General features: G+C 43.9%; 1 protein-coding gene and 1 long non-coding RNA gene across 4 annotated transcripts in view; one reads left to right on the forward strand and one right to left on the reverse strand.

Moving 5' to 3' along the window:
• The window catches only part of LOC307220609, a 484,995-nt gene that overhangs the window by 434,478 nt on the left and 35,192 nt on the right, over positions 1-15,325 (reverse strand). The gene's annotated exons all lie outside the window — the stretch shown is intronic.
• ZHX2 (zinc fingers and homeoboxes 2) overlaps positions 1-15,325 on the forward strand; it is a 50,079-nt gene that overhangs the window by 4,693 nt on the left and 30,061 nt on the right. Inside the window, exon 2 of one of the 3 annotated variants that reach the window (XM_079984254.1) lies at positions 65-247. The exons of the other annotated variants lie outside the window; for them this stretch is intronic. The gene's annotated coding sequence lies outside the window, so the exon portion shown is untranslated. The remainder of the gene's footprint in view (positions 1-64; positions 248-15,325) is intronic. 3 annotated transcript variants of the gene reach the window in all.

Here is a 15,325-nt window from a genome sequence, read left to right on the forward strand (position 1 = left end):
GGGTCCCAAGCAGGACATATGCTTTGCACGCCCCAAGTTCAGTTTCTGTCATCTTGTGTGAAAGGGAATCTCAAGTAGAGAGCTGAGAACCATCTCCACCTGAGTCTATGGAGGTGCATTGCTTGTCGAAGTTGACAGAGCTGAGCGAGATGGACTAGTGGTTCACAAGACTGGGGGGATCCATGATTAGTTTCTTTAAATGCCAAGGGGTGGTCAGTAGAGGTCCCTGAATCACATCAGCACTGTAGTAAGTTAACCCTACTATTGCGGTTTCTCACTACACGCTCCAAAGTTGTCATTTGCTCCATTAAGAGAAACGTGTGGGTACCTATAATCATTCCCTAACAGGACAAAATGGGATGTGGATGGTGCTGTGGGTTAAACCACAGAGCCTAGGACTTGCCGATTGGAAGGTCGGCGGTTCGAATCCCCGCGACGGGGTGAGCTCCCGTTGTTCGGTCCCTGCTCCTGCCAACCTAGCAGTTCGAAAGCACATCAAGTGCAAGTAGATAAATAGGTACCACTCTGGTGGGAAGGTAAACGGCATTTCTGTGTGCTGCTCTGGTTTGCCAGAAGCAGCTTTGTCATGCTGGCCACATGACCCAGAAGCTGTACGCCGGCTTCCTCGGCCAATAAAGTGAGATGAGCACCGCAACCCCAGAGTCGTCCGCGACTGGACCTAATAGTCAGGGGTCCCTTTACCTCTAACAGGACAAAATAGAAAGGAGAGGGAGCAATTTTCTAGGGGGGAAATGGCTGAAAGGAAAGGACAGCAAAATAAGTTGTGGTCCCAAGCGGGACCACCCCACATACACAAACAAGACAGCTGGGCTATAGAGAAAAGCAAAGATACAGGAAATCTGATCATCAGCGTCATTGTCTGGTTGCTGTCTGTGTAGCACAGCTTCAAATTCTTCTATATAGTCCTAAGTTCCAAGTTTCCTATTACTGAGCTATTTTTAATACAGTGTGCTTAAATTCATTGTTGCTCTGGCAATAAGAACAACAACAATTTTAAAAAATGGGAACAGAGGAACTGAGATTTATGAAGCACGGAAGCCATAGCTGATGCGAGAGTGAGGTGTCAGAAGCTAGAGGGTTTTCTTGACCCTTTAAAAAGCCCATAGCCATAGAAGAAGAGGACACCACCCACTTTGGGTTGTCTTTAACCCCTCTGGTTCCAGCAGGACTGGAACATGTCTAAGAGGGTTCGGCAATTATAGCTTATATTTAATAGAATTGAGGTTTTTTCAGTCATTCTGGAAATCGCTATCATATTCTGGAATTTTCCATTTCCTGGCCAGAAATAGCTTTCCAACATAGTACTCAACTTTTCTGTCATTCTGTATAAAAGTAGAAAAGAAACCATTCCCTCCCCCATTTTAATTTCTGCCAACAGCTGTGTAAAATCAGAAATTACAATACACTTTTACTGTTCCAAGCAATTCTTAAAAATTAAAAAGTGAACTTTGCCTGAAGTGCTTCAAGAAGCATTTATTCACATCAAATACTGGGGGGGAGGGGATTACAGTAGTACCTTGGTTCTCAAACTCCTTGGTACTCAAACAACTTGGAACCCAAACACTGCAAACCCGGAAGTAAGCGTTCCGGTTTGCGAACTTTTTTTGGAAGCCAAACATGCTCCGTTTTGAGTGTTATGCTTCTGGTTTGAGTGCCACCTGTTTTGAGTGTTACTCTGAGGTCTGTCTGTTTTTGCTGTTTATTTTGCGTTTTTGTTTTTGTGGCTCTTCTTGTTTTTGTGACTGTGTGGATCCCAGTTCAGCTGCTGATGGATTGATTGTGTGACTGCCGTACATTGTTTATCACTTTCATTATGTGGATCGATGGTCTCGTTAGGTAGTAAAATTCATGTTAAATGGCTGTTTTAGGGGTTGTTTTTGAAAGTCTGAAACAGATTAATCTGTTTTGCATTACTTTTCATGGGAAAGGGTGCCTTGGTTTTGGAATGCTTTGGTTTTGGAACGGACTTCCGGAACGGATTAAGTTTGAGAACCAAGGTACCACTGTAGAAATAAGTGAAGAAGTGTCCGTATATAATAGCAAGTGGCTTCACACTTTGCTTCCCCTTCTTCTTTCTCCGTGTCATTGGATGTAGCTAAAGTAGGGGTGGTGAATCTGTGGCCTTCCATATTTTGATGGACTACAACTCCCATCATCCCTGACTATTGACCATGCTGGTTGGACCTGATGGAAGTAGGAGCTCCCCAGAACATCTAGAAGGCAACAGATTCTGTACCCCAAGCTAAAGGGATGAAATGAGGAAACAACATGAATAAGTTTGTCCAAATATTATTTCTATAAATGGATATGTTTCAACGTTTATGCCCTGCCTTTCTGTGATCAAAATCAAACTCAAGGCAGCTTTCAAATAAAGCTATAGGTCACGGGGAAAGTCTCGTGGCCTCTTATAGTATAGACAGTGCTATGGAGAGTTGTGGGGGGACAAGCCCGGAAAACCAGGAGGGAGGTGGAATAGAGCTGGAATACTCTCCAGATGTGGACTGCAGCTTCCATCTGATGGAGGTTATAGACCAAAACATCTGGAGGCAACCACATTGGCTATTCTTGGAACAGAGTGTCTTAGCTGGGTTGCTGGAACCCTAAACAAGGGCTCTCCATAGAGGGCAATCTGTTGTGTGCCTGACTTGGGTCCCATAATCCAGGAAAAACAGGGTTCCCTGTGGGGATGATTCCATATACCAAGAAGGTTTAAAAACAAAAACAAAGAAACTTATAAATGTTTGAGGGTGGGGGGAACCTGCAAACAGTGATTTGCCTAACTTTGTAAGGCAGTTTTTTGTATAGTGTTCCAGAGTTGTCTCTCTGATTCTGCCCCCAGCTTCTGAGCTATCAATATATAACTGCGTCTTTGTTGACATAGAAATTAACACTGCCTAGAATTGGTGATATATAGGCCATGAAGGTTTGCACCTTTCCCACCTGTTTTCAAGGATTGAGGTGATTTAATTAGCGCTTTCCCTAGTTGCTCCCTGACATTTGGTTCAGTCTGGGTGGTGGTTTTGTGCAGAGATGTGAAATGGCAGAAGAAGGTGTTGGAAAAGTGGAAATCAGTAAGGATAAACAGGGTCTCACCTCACAAGACAGAGCGAGATGAAAAAAATCAGCTCTGTCTGTTTTACATACATATTTATATGAAACACGACATGTAGAAAACCAATATTACAGAGCTTAGGTTCAGAACTTTCTTTATGTGACATGAGACTTTTCTAACTAATTTAGTCTCCCCTTTTTTGGAATGTTTCCAGTTACAGACTTCAATTACTGTTTGCTCTGAATTCATTTCCCCCCAGTGCAAAAGACTGGAATATTATATGTTTAAGAAATAAATTTATGTTGTAATGGGGTCATAATGGCTGAGTTGTAATTGTTATTCCTGTTGGCTTATTTTTGAGAACAGCTATAATGTAACTTATAAAACTCTTGTTTTTGTTTATAACTGGAAGTATAAAATTGGGCTGTCCTAGTAGGCTGTCTTTGTAACACGGGGAAACATTCAAATATGCATTCCTGACCTTCAGTTTTAAGTACTACCATTGGGGGCTAGTTTTATCCCATGATCTTCTCTTTGGGAAGATTGGCTGTTATTCAGCTAAACAGTTAGCCTGACTTGGGTGTCATGCTAAACCATAGTTTACTGTGATGACAGTTAGTGTAGGGGAGCTTTAGACTCATGCCACCCCACCTTCCTATAGTGTGGCTGAGAGGAGATGCTCAAAAGCACTTGTTTCTGTTTTTGATCATCCGAACCTGACAAATTATGGATAAGTTTAACTTCGATGGAAACTGGGGCAGCTTCAAACTGGTTTCTGAACCTGGTTTATTTTAACCAATTGTAGTTAAAACTAACCACAGTTTAGAGTGGGAACAACACACTAAACTGTGTTTAGCCTAAATATTCTGTGGTTTTAAAATGTAGGGCTAATTCCTCTACAGACCAGTCCTAAGCATGTAAGTTTTACTGAGTTCACTGGGGCTTCCACCCAAGTAACAGAGAAAAGGTTACTTAATTGGAAGCAAATAACGTTTGAGATTGACGGGACTTCCTTCCAAGTCAAGTCTGTTGCACATTGCTTAAGCAGAGGAAGCTCTCATTAGGCTGCAGGCATTGTCACAGTGTGTGCATTTTATCAAGGTCTACGGTATCCTTTTACTGTGTGATACTTTGTAAACAGAGCTCTGGCCTAGATAGGTTTACTGCTTCTTTATTCCTGCCTAGTTAGCAATCGGTTAGCCTCTTTCCTTTGTCCCAAGTTATTTTACCCAGCCCTCGTTTTTCAGGAGCCCTTCCTGCAAAAACCACAAAGCTCCAAGAAATCAATTAACAGCAGACAGCCAAGGCGAAATGCAATTTAGGTCATCTGCAGCCAGTAGGGAAGAGAGAGATGATGGCATTCTGTGAACACGTCCTGAGTCTGTCCATTGGCCTGCCTAGTCCAGTCCAGTCTGCTCTGATTGACAGCGGCTCTTCTATGTCTCAGAGGGAGGGTCTTCCCTACCACCTGTTACCCAATATCACTTTAATTGAAGGTGCCAGGAACTGAATCTGGAAACTTCTATCTTCTGCCACTTAGCTGCAGCCTGGGGAGTGCTGGAGAAATTGTTGTTCAGCATTTAATGCAGACTTAAATAGCCACTTACATGGTAATCTGTGGCAAGACGTTCTCTCCAGGTGACAAGACAGGGAAGCTCTACAGAAGTCTGGTTTTTTCACCTATTAAGTTGCACCTGAATAGCCTTGGTATAGATGGGCAGGTACAATGGTCACTGCCCATATATACCAAGGCTATTCAAGTGCAATTTAATAGGTGAAAAAAACAGACTTCTGTAGAGCTTCCCTGTCTTGTCACCTGGAAAGAACTTGGTCACTAGGGACACAGGTGGCGCTGTGGGTTAAACCACCGAGCCTAGGACTTGCTGATGAGAAGGTCGGCGGTTCGAATCCCCACCACGGGGTGAGCTCCCGTTGCTCGGTCCCAGCTCCTGCCAACCTAGCAGTTTGAAAGCATGTCAAAGTGCAAGTAGATAAATAGGTACCGCTCTGGCAGGAAGGTAAACTGCGTTTCCGTGCGCTGCTCTGGTTTGCCAGAAGCAGCTTAGTCATGCTGGCCACATGACCCGGAAGCTGTACACCGGCTCCCTCGGCCAATAAAGCGAGATGAGCGCTGCAACCCCAGAGTCGGCCACGACTGGACCTAATGGTCAGGGGTCCCTTTACCTTTATAATGGTCACTGGCCACTTTTGTAGACTTGCTTGCAAGGCCAATAAACTGGTGTTTGGGCTAAAGTCTGACTGTGTTTGACTTGCTTTGGCGTGGTGAAAAAGAAATAGTCTCAGATTTCTCATACCTACGGGACCGCCTCTCCTGGTATGCCCATGGAGAACCTTAAGGTCCATAAATAGCAACACCCTAGTGGTCCCGGGCCCTAAGAAAGTCAGATTAGCCTCAACCAGAGCCAGGGCCTTTTCAGCTCTGGCTCCGGCCTGGTGGAACGCTCTGCCTCATGAGACCATGGCCCTGCAGGATCTGATTTCTTTCCGCAGGGCCTGTAAGACAGAGTTGTTCCGCCTGGCCTTTGGCTTGGAATCAACTTGATCCCTCCCCTTCTTTCCTTTCTCCTTCTGTGATGGAACTCGTATTTGGGGGCTTCCCTGGTTTTTTTTCTGGCCCACGTAGGACCAGACTGGATAGTTGGCCTTGGTGAAGATTTGACATTTTCATCCCAAAAAGTTTTTGATTTGAGTTTCTACTGAAACAAGGCTGCATTTTAATGTTGTATTTTAATATTGTTTTTAAGTTGTATTTTAATCAATTGTTTTTATAGCTGGTGTTAGCCGCCCTGAGCCCGGTCTTGGCTGGGGAGGGCTGGGTATGTATGTATGTATGTATGTATGTATGTATGTATGTATGTATAAATAAATAAATAAATAAATATGGAGAAGCCATCCGGGTTTCTCCATCCAGGAAGTAACTACTCGCTTCCCCCTGCCCAAGTTAAAGGAAAAGGGGAGTGAATTTTTGTTCCAGAGTTCAAAGAAGCCTCTTGAAGTGAGCAGGGCTGTGTCAGGCAGATCATGGCGATGCCATAGGCATGCGTAATAATCATGGTTTGAAATTAGCAGGGTCCCAGGCGCGTTTTGCGCCTAAAGATTCTCCATTTGCGAGCACCTCAAAAAGTCTGGGTGCCTTTAAAAAAAAAAAATGTGTGCCTGGCTGACACGCAAAAATTACTGAAAGGTATGTGCTTTGAAGCCTCAAAGTATATGTTAAGGATAGACAATATGTTAAGGAGTTTGGTAAAACTGAAGTATGGTACCAATAGTTTTTATTGTAAGCACCCAATTAAACATGTATTAACAATTTCTGCTAAAAGCGTGATATTAACAATGTATCACTTACATGAATTGCGTACAGTCATACCTCATGTTCCGTTTGTTCATGTTACGTTTTTTCAGGTTGCGTCCCGCGGTGACCTGGAAGTACCGGAAAGGGTTACTTCTGGATTTCACTGCTCACACATGCACAGTAGCGCTAAACTGCACTTTGCGCATGCGCACAAGCACCAAATCATGCCGCGCACATGCACAGATATGGCGCTTCAGGTTGCGGGCTTTTCATGTTGCAAACGGGCCTCTGGAACAGATCCCGTTTGCAACCAGAGGTACCACTGTATTAGTTCATGCTTATCAAAATAAGAAATAAAAAGTGTTGTCGACACACACACACCCAGTGGCGACTAGACAGTCTTTTTTGGTACCCACAACCCAGGTCCCAGAAGCCATTTGGCTCCTAGCTATTCTATCCCAGTTTCTAACACTGATAATAAAGGAACAGAGAGGGGAAGCAGATATAATTGCACCCTGACAACCAGGATGTTTGAAGGGTGGGGTTTTTCCCTGAGACGCAGCTTTGAAAAAGGTGGCAATTCAGGAGTATTGGAGCATTACTGCTTCTTCTGGGCTGCAGTTTAGCTTGGTGCTTGAGTTATTTTGCATGCAGAAGATCCTGGTTCAGTAAACAATATCCCTAGTTCAAAACCCCCAGAAAGCAAGACATCTGCTTAAACTCCTGAAAAGGTGCTGCTTCTCAAAGTAGACATTGCTGGCCTTGATGAACCGATAGTCTGGCTTCAGGCAGCTTCATGTGTTTTCCGACAGTTTTTCAGGAGGGGATGGGAGACTAGGGTGGGCTACAGTTGCCCCTCACCCCTCTTCCAGCAAGCAACTTCTCCCCAAACTGCAAATCTTGTTTTTAAGGGGAAAGACAGCTCTTAATTAGATTCCTGGCCGGCATTTAAATTCTCTCGGTGCTCTACTGTTGGCAGAAATATGCAAGCACATCTCTTTCAGCTAAAGGAACTGTAGATTGGAAAAGCACTTGAGAGCTAGTTCATTACTTCTTTGCTTTCCGTGGCGAATTAATTAGATTGCTTCTTTTCCCTAAAATCTCCCCCCCCCTCTCTTTCCTCGCCTCCCCATCCTCAAAGCTGCCAGCTTCAATTTTTGATTAATTTTACTTTGGAAATTCATATTGCCTTTAGTAGCAGCAGCAGCAGCAGCCTCGTTGATACATCTTAATTCATTATAGTTGTTTATATCCAACCATAGCTTGCTTTGCACCAGGAACCTGGGTCTGTGGCCCTCTTGATGTTGGGCTGCATGATGTGGGAGTTAAAGGTAAAGGGACCCCTGACCGTTAGGTCCAGTCGTGGCTGGCTCTGGGGTTGCGACGCTCATCTTGCTTTATTGGCTGAGGGAGTCGGCGTACAGCTTCCGGGTCATGTGGCCAGCATGACTAAGCCACTTTTGGCGAACCAGAGCAGCGCACGGAAACGCCGTTTACCTTCCCGCTGGAGGGGTACCTATTTATCTACTTGCGCTTTGTGCTTTCGAACTGCTAGGTTGGCAGGAGCAGGGACCGAGCAACGGGAGCTCACCCCGTGGTGGGAATTCGAACCGCCGACCTTCTGATTGGCAAGTCCTAGGCTCTGTGGTTTAACCCACAGCGCCACCCGTGTCCCTTGATGTGGGAGTTGAAGACCCACAATTTCCCCACCCATGCTTTTCCCAAGAGTCACTTTCTCACTGTTGCAATGGCTTACCCGTTTTTGTCTCCCTTTTCACAAATATGTGAATGTGATTAACTAGGGGCTGTGCCCCTGCTCACTCCTCTCCCGAACCCCACTGCCACTCCCCCCTATTAACCCCCTAGGGCCCCCCTTCTCACCCCATGCCACTACCTCCGCCCCCATCCCTCAGCCCAAACACTGAGGTCCAGCGCCGCAGGAGGAGCATGTGAAAAATAACAAGGTATACCACAGCACATTCTAGACTTGGCATCAGCCTTGCAGATTTGCATTGGCTCCCTGTACCATCATAGCTCCATGAGTTGAAGCACCCAAATACAGCAACAAGGAGCCATAGCTCGGTTTTTCCCCAACTGGGTGCCTGTCATCCAGCTGTTTCGAACTACAACTTTTCTCCTCCCCAGACAGCACAGCTGAATACTGTGAACACTAAATTCTCATTCCGCAGTATGTCGCTGTTGTTGTTGTTGTTTTCAAAAGACTTACAACATACTGCTTCTTTGATTTCATAGGCCTGATGTGGATTTTAATTGCAAAGCATAATTACCTTGCGCTGAAAATGTTTTGACTATCATAAATAAGGGGCTCAACTGTCATAATAGAGAGCTATAATCTCATTAAGGGTATAAGAAGTAGAGATTACTTTTTAAGGCAACAAGAGGCAGCATACCTTTTGTCAAGTTGGGGTTTGTACTTGGGCGCTTTAGCCCAGGATTAAGGAAGCTGTAGCTCTCTAGACGGCTGATGTTGCATCAGCTGATTGCTTTTACCGTATGGTTTTTATGGATTTGATATATTAATTGTGCAAATTGCCAGTTTTGGTGAAGGGCGATACATTGATGTTTTAAATGCAACATTATTGTTTATTCTGTTGGTGAGTTGCCTAACACCGGGTGGTCTCCAGGCAACTCTTTCTTTCTATATAATTTTTATTATGCATTTTATAAATTTCCATCCAATTATTCATTTAATCCCGCATACAACAAATTGTGACTGTTTTTGACTTCCTTTAGCGTCTCTGACAATCATCCATATTTATACCTTTAATACACATTCCCTTCTTTCGTATTGCCATTATTCCTCCTTACTCCCATTGTTTCTAATAAACAATACTTATTTTTATTTACAGTGCCTCTTTAAATCTCCAGGCAACTCACAACAATTTAGAAACATGCAAAAATCTTAAGGCAACTAATATAAAACGACATTTTAACGTTGCCAAAAACACTACCAACAGCACAATTATGCTGTAATTAGAGCATAGCAACCAGGACATCATATGCCATCTAAAAGTAAGCAATATCTTCTCACAATATTTGGATGGGGGTCCTGTGGCTAACACTCTCATCATTTATTTCAACCTTTAAATCACGAACTTTGTCAAAAGACCACCAGTTCTAGGTTCTGCGTTTACAACATAATAAACTTGATATGTCAGTACATAACATAACATCCACAGGATGCAAATTAAAACAGTTATACAAATACAATTCAATAATCTGAACCATACAGCCCAATAAATAATACACAATAGTGCATAATATATATCGAACCTAATAACTAAATACGAAGTAGCAATGACAAATTATGCACAGTATCATCCCAGCAGTAAATTTTACAACCCCGTGAAATAGAGTCTCATAACATGTTATTACCCACTTAAATTGGATGCAACTATTAAACATAATGCACATGTAATAGCAAAGGCCTCTTGAAAAATGAGGGGGAAATCAGCAGCAGAATATCTGAAATTCAGAAACAGTACACAACTGCTTATACGTCTTTCTCTGCAAAGCTGGGTGAGGGTTGTTGGAGGAACCCTATGCCCCCTCTGAAAACTACAATTCCCAGAGTTCCTTGAGAAGAGGGGTTGATTTGTAGCTCTGTGAAGAGACTAGGCTCCTCCTAACAACTCTCAGCACCCTTAACAAGCTACAGTTCCCAGGATTCTTTGGTGAAGCCATAACTGTTGCCAAGGATACCGTTTTGAGCGTGATGGGAGCCTAGATCATAAATGACCATTGGCCATGCAGCTGATGAGTCTTGGAATTCCAGCAGCATCTGGAGGGCACCAGGTTGGGGAAGATTGTTGTGTAGGGGATTGGGGAGCTGTGGGAGAGGAGAAACCCTGCTCCCGTTTTGCTGGAGTAACCCCAAGAGTCTTGCATTACAGCTGGGATGGGAGAGCCTTTGGTTCTTGCTAGAACATCTCCCATCACCCTGGACCATTGGCCATCTGGTTCGGGGCTGATGGGTGTTTGCAGTGCATCATACCCAGACGTTCATCTGCATCCCTGTTGCTTTCTCAGCAACTACCTGCATTCCCAGCTTCCTTCCTGTCTCGATCCAGAGAGTCTGAGAGAGGGAGCAAGATCATCCAGATAGGAGTTGATTGGCAGTTTTAACACGCTGTCATGAGTCAGCAGCTTCAGCACAGCCACCTGGCGCTATTTGAGCTTTCCCTGGTTGCCATGGCAATGTTATTTTAACAAACAGCCTCTTAATATTTAACGGAAGCCCTGCCTCTGGCAAGGCCGCGCATAGGCGCTGTATCGCTGCTGCATAAGAGCTAGTGGCAAAGAGAGGTTCGGGAGCCAGATTTTTTGGCATCAAGCCCTCTGCTCCCCTGACGGATCGCTGCAATTCATTAGCTGTCTGAAAATGTATGCCTGTCCCATAGTCAGAGACCAAATGCAATTTAAAGGAAAACACAAGTACTCCTCAGTCGATGGTAGTTACTTTAAAAAAACCAAAACACTAATGCATGAATCCTCTGATACCATTTACTGAGAACAGCTGAAATTCCCATCCTGCCATTTCCTGTTTTCTAAACTCAGAGCTGGGTTTAGTTCAGGCTTGATTTTCTTCGTTTTCCGCCTAGTTTTTTCTGCTTGAACATAAAGTGTGGGTTGCTGTGCAGTTGGAAACAGAGGCAGTGGAGGGCAAGAGGGAGAGCCTCAATCGGCAGGCGCGATATTTAGGGAAACGAATCTTTTGCAGGAGACTTAAAAACAGCAGAAAGAGGACTTTGGGCTAGTTCTTGCAGATATTCGCGGAGCCTGAATAATTCACTCAGCTTTCATATTTTATGCAGGAACTTTTGCTTCAGAACATTGTGTCTCAGACAATGGGCTCAAAGGCCGCCGGCTCCTTTTCCTCTCCCCCAGTAGTCATGACTTTTGTTGCGGTCGCTGAGTAACAGAGGTGAAGAGCAATGAGCTTTGGCTGGGGAAAGTCCAGCTTGCGATGGACTCTGCAGTTGTTGCTTTGGGGCAGGGGGTGGGGAGCAAGCCGCTAACGCCTAAGCTTGTTTGGACCCAAGGTGCTTGATACTCAGGTCCAAATAGTTGGGCAGGCAAGTACTGGAACAGGCAGGTAGGCCTGTAATAATGATGATGATGATGATAATAATAATAATAATAATAATAATAATAATAATAATAATAATAATTTATTATTTATACCCCGCCCATCTGGCTGGGCTTACCCAACCACTCTGGGTGGCTTCCAACAGAATGTTAAAATACAATAACCTATTAAACATTAAAAGCTTCCCTAAACAGGGCTGCCTTCAGATGTCTTCTAAAAGACTGGTAGTTGTTTTTCTCTTTGACTTCTGATGGGAGGGCGGGTGCCACCACCGAGAAGGCCCTCTGCCTGGTTCCCTGTAACATGGCTTCTTGCATCGAAGGAAGCGCCAAAAGGCCCTCGGCACTGGACCTCAGTGTCCGGGCAGAATGATGGGGGTGGAGACACACCTTCAGGAATACTGGACCGAGGCCGTTTAGGGTTTTAAAGGTGAGCACCAACACTTTGAATTGTGCTCGGAAACGTACTGGGAGCCAATGTAGGTCTTTCAAGACTGGTGTTATGTGGTCTCGGCGGCCACTCCCAGTCACCAGTCTAGCTGCCGCATTCTGGATTAGTTGTAGTTCCAAAGATAGCCCCACATAGAGTGCATTGTAGTAGTGCAAGTGAGAGATAACTAGAGCATGCACCACTCTGGTGAGACAGTCTGTGGTTGTGTTTTCCAGCTTACCTGCCTGTCTGACAAAGGGTTAGCCCAATTTGCCCTATCCTCATTGCATCAAGGAGACCACCAGGTAGGTGGGGACAGGCTGGGAGTTGGCAACAGCAAAGTAAGCTCTGAGAGAGCAACAGTTTGGTAGTCATAGAACTGTAGAGTTGCAAGGAATCCTGAGGATTGTCTATTCCAGTAATGGCAAACCTTTTAGAGACCGAGTTTTGCAACCCCAAACCTACTTATTCATCGCAAAGTGCCAACACGGCAATTTAACCTGAATACTGAGGTTTTAGTTTAGAAAACAACAACTCATACATTAACATCTTTTGTCTCAAAAGAAAAACACAATTACAGAGCTTTCGGTGATACAACTTGTTCTTGAAAGGTGAAAGTTTGCATTATCCTTGTTTGGGAAATATGAAAAAGGGAATTACTCCCAGGCAGCATGGCTGTTTTGATCATTTCCCTTCAAGAAACTCTTCTTTGGGAGATTTCAAAGCAGAAGATGAATGGCTGTCTGCCATGGATGCTGTTGTTGAGATCCCTGCATCGGCTTCCCTTCCAACTCCCCACAATCCTATGATTCGATGGCTAGCCCACCCGGCTGCACTTCTAAAGCCTGCTCGTGCGGGAGGGAGCAAAATGCCGCCGGGCTTACTGGCAGTTCTGCACCGAGGCACTTTAAGACAGTGGAATGGAACATTCACGTTTCGTAAAGAACTTCTGGGAAATGATATATAAAGAGATGAAAAAGATGTTGAAATATACATTCTTTAAAAAAAAACCAGAAGCATTTTTACTTGGCATTATAGGCCCAAGACATTAATAGACAAGATGTCAAACTGTTCTTATATGCAACAACAGTGGCAAGAGTATTGTTAGCCCAGAAATGGAAGCAAGAAGAAATTCTGACGAAAGAAGAATGGCAGACGAAATTAACAGACTATGCAGAATTGGACAAAATGACAGGAAGGATTCGAAACCTGTGAGAGCAGAGATTTACAGACGATTGGAAGAAGTATATGAATTATTTGAAGAGCAACTGTAATCAACAAATTACACTAGTAGGACTACAAGAGGTTTTGTAAGGAGAAATATACAAAGTGTTACAAAGTAGAAAAAGAGAGAGATATTGGTTATGAGTTTGAAATGTAATAGGGAAAATAAGAAATGCATACTAAGAGATTAGATTGGAAAATTTTCAGACAGGACTGATGGAAGTCGAAAAATTGAATAAGATGTAAAAGTATGTTTAATTACTTTTGAAAATGATATGTTAAACCACACACACACACACACTCATATGGAACATTCATGTTTCAACTGCAGCCTGCAGGTGGCTAACCCGCTACTCACGCATGCGCGGCTCTACTCGGGGCTACGAACTCTGTGCTGGGGACGGCATGCGTGCCCATAGAGAGAGCTGTGCCATAGGTTCACCACCAATGATCTATTCCAAGCCCCTGCAATGCAGGAATACGCCACTGTTCTTTGTGGATCTTTGTGGTCGCATGTTCTCTTCTGACTCCCAGGAGTTCCCTCCTCCATTGAGAGCAGGGAACCTGATAATAATGGCGGCAAAGCCTGTAGTTAGTTAGGTTCCTTCAGGAGGAAGGATGGGATGTAAATTGAATGAATAAATGAAAATAAATAACACATCATACCTGGAGACAATGAAATGTACTGCAGAGCCCCTATCCACACAGAGGAAGTCTTGTAGTTCCGAAATATGTTGCTCCCAGTAACTAACAACATTTTAGAAACTACACAGTGTAATTACGACAAATCACAGCAAAGGGATTAAAATAATCTTAATAGTCATCTTAAATTTAGATGTCAAAATATGAACAGCGATTTTTGGCTAAGACACTTCATGCAGTAGGACATTCAGGCATAGGCAGGGAGTTGGCCATCAAAGCCTGGTAACCAGTTTGGTGGCCTTAAACTGTAATGGAATGGATTGATTTATTTGGGTGCTGCGGGGGGGAGGGGGACGGACATTTGGGGAAGCATGTTGGCGGTTTGTGATTACTCCTTTGGAAAAATGTGGATTTCCTCAAGAATTTGCAAAACGGACTAGAAATCTATACCTCTCTCCTAAATCACAAGGACAAATTGACTTCTTCCAGACGGTTGGTTTGGAGAGTTTCAAGACAAGGCTGTCCTCTGTCTGCGTTGGTATTTGATTTATGTTTTGAACCACTGGCATGCACAGTGTGACAGAATAGGTGAATTAGTGGTTTTGTTCACGAGCAAGTAGAAATTAACCAAGCCTTGTATGTGGATGATTTACTATTAGTGCTTAGTAGACCCAAGGCATTTGTACCAGAGTTAATAAAAAAAATAATAGTTTGGGTAGAATTTTGTGGTATACAATTAATTGTTCAAAATGGGTAATAATGCCAGTAGGCAATATATTATTTGTATACAAAGTGGTGGTTTTGTTGGTGCCCAGAGGTCTTGACAAACTTAGGTGCTTTGATTCCAAGAGATATTTCTCAGAGGATTAAACTGAACCTGAACAAGTTGATAAAGGAGGTTTCTAGCGATTTAGAACAATGCACGTTACTTAAATTTAGCATTTGGGGTAAGGTTAACATATTACAGATTAATATTGCCAGGGATGATATATGTACTTAGTGGTATTTTGTTATCTATTCCCCAAATATATATATATTTTTAATGGTTATTTGGGAAGTTAATTTGCGACAATACGTTAAGATAATGCAAGCACCAGTATCTGAAGGTGGTTTTAAATTTCCAGATATTAGTATGCATCTTAGGGTGTGTCAGTGTGTACAAATGATTGACAAGTTTCTCCTCCTATCAGTGCCCCAGCTTGAGTGATTCTAGAGATGGTTTATTTCACGCTTGTTCTTGGATGGCTAATAGGTAAAGGTAAAGGTACCCCTGCCCGTACGGGCCAGTCTTGACAGACTCTGGGGTTGTGCGCCCATCTCACTTAAGAGGCCGAGGGCCAGCGCTGTCCGGAGACACTTCCGGGTCACGTGGCCAGCGTGACATCGCTGCTCTGGCCAGAGCCAGAGCCGCACACGGAAACGCCGTTTACCTTCCCGCTGGTAAGCGGTCCCTATTTATCTACTTGCACCCGGAGGTGCTTTCGAACTGCTAGGTTGGCAGGCGCTGGGACCGAGCAGCAGGAGCGCACCCCGC

The sequence above is a fragment of the Podarcis cretensis genome (assembly GCF_951804945.1).
Source record: "Podarcis cretensis genome assembly, chromosome: 7".
In the NCBI taxonomy this organism is placed as follows: domain Eukaryota; kingdom Metazoa; phylum Chordata; class Lepidosauria; order Squamata; family Lacertidae; genus Podarcis; species Podarcis cretensis.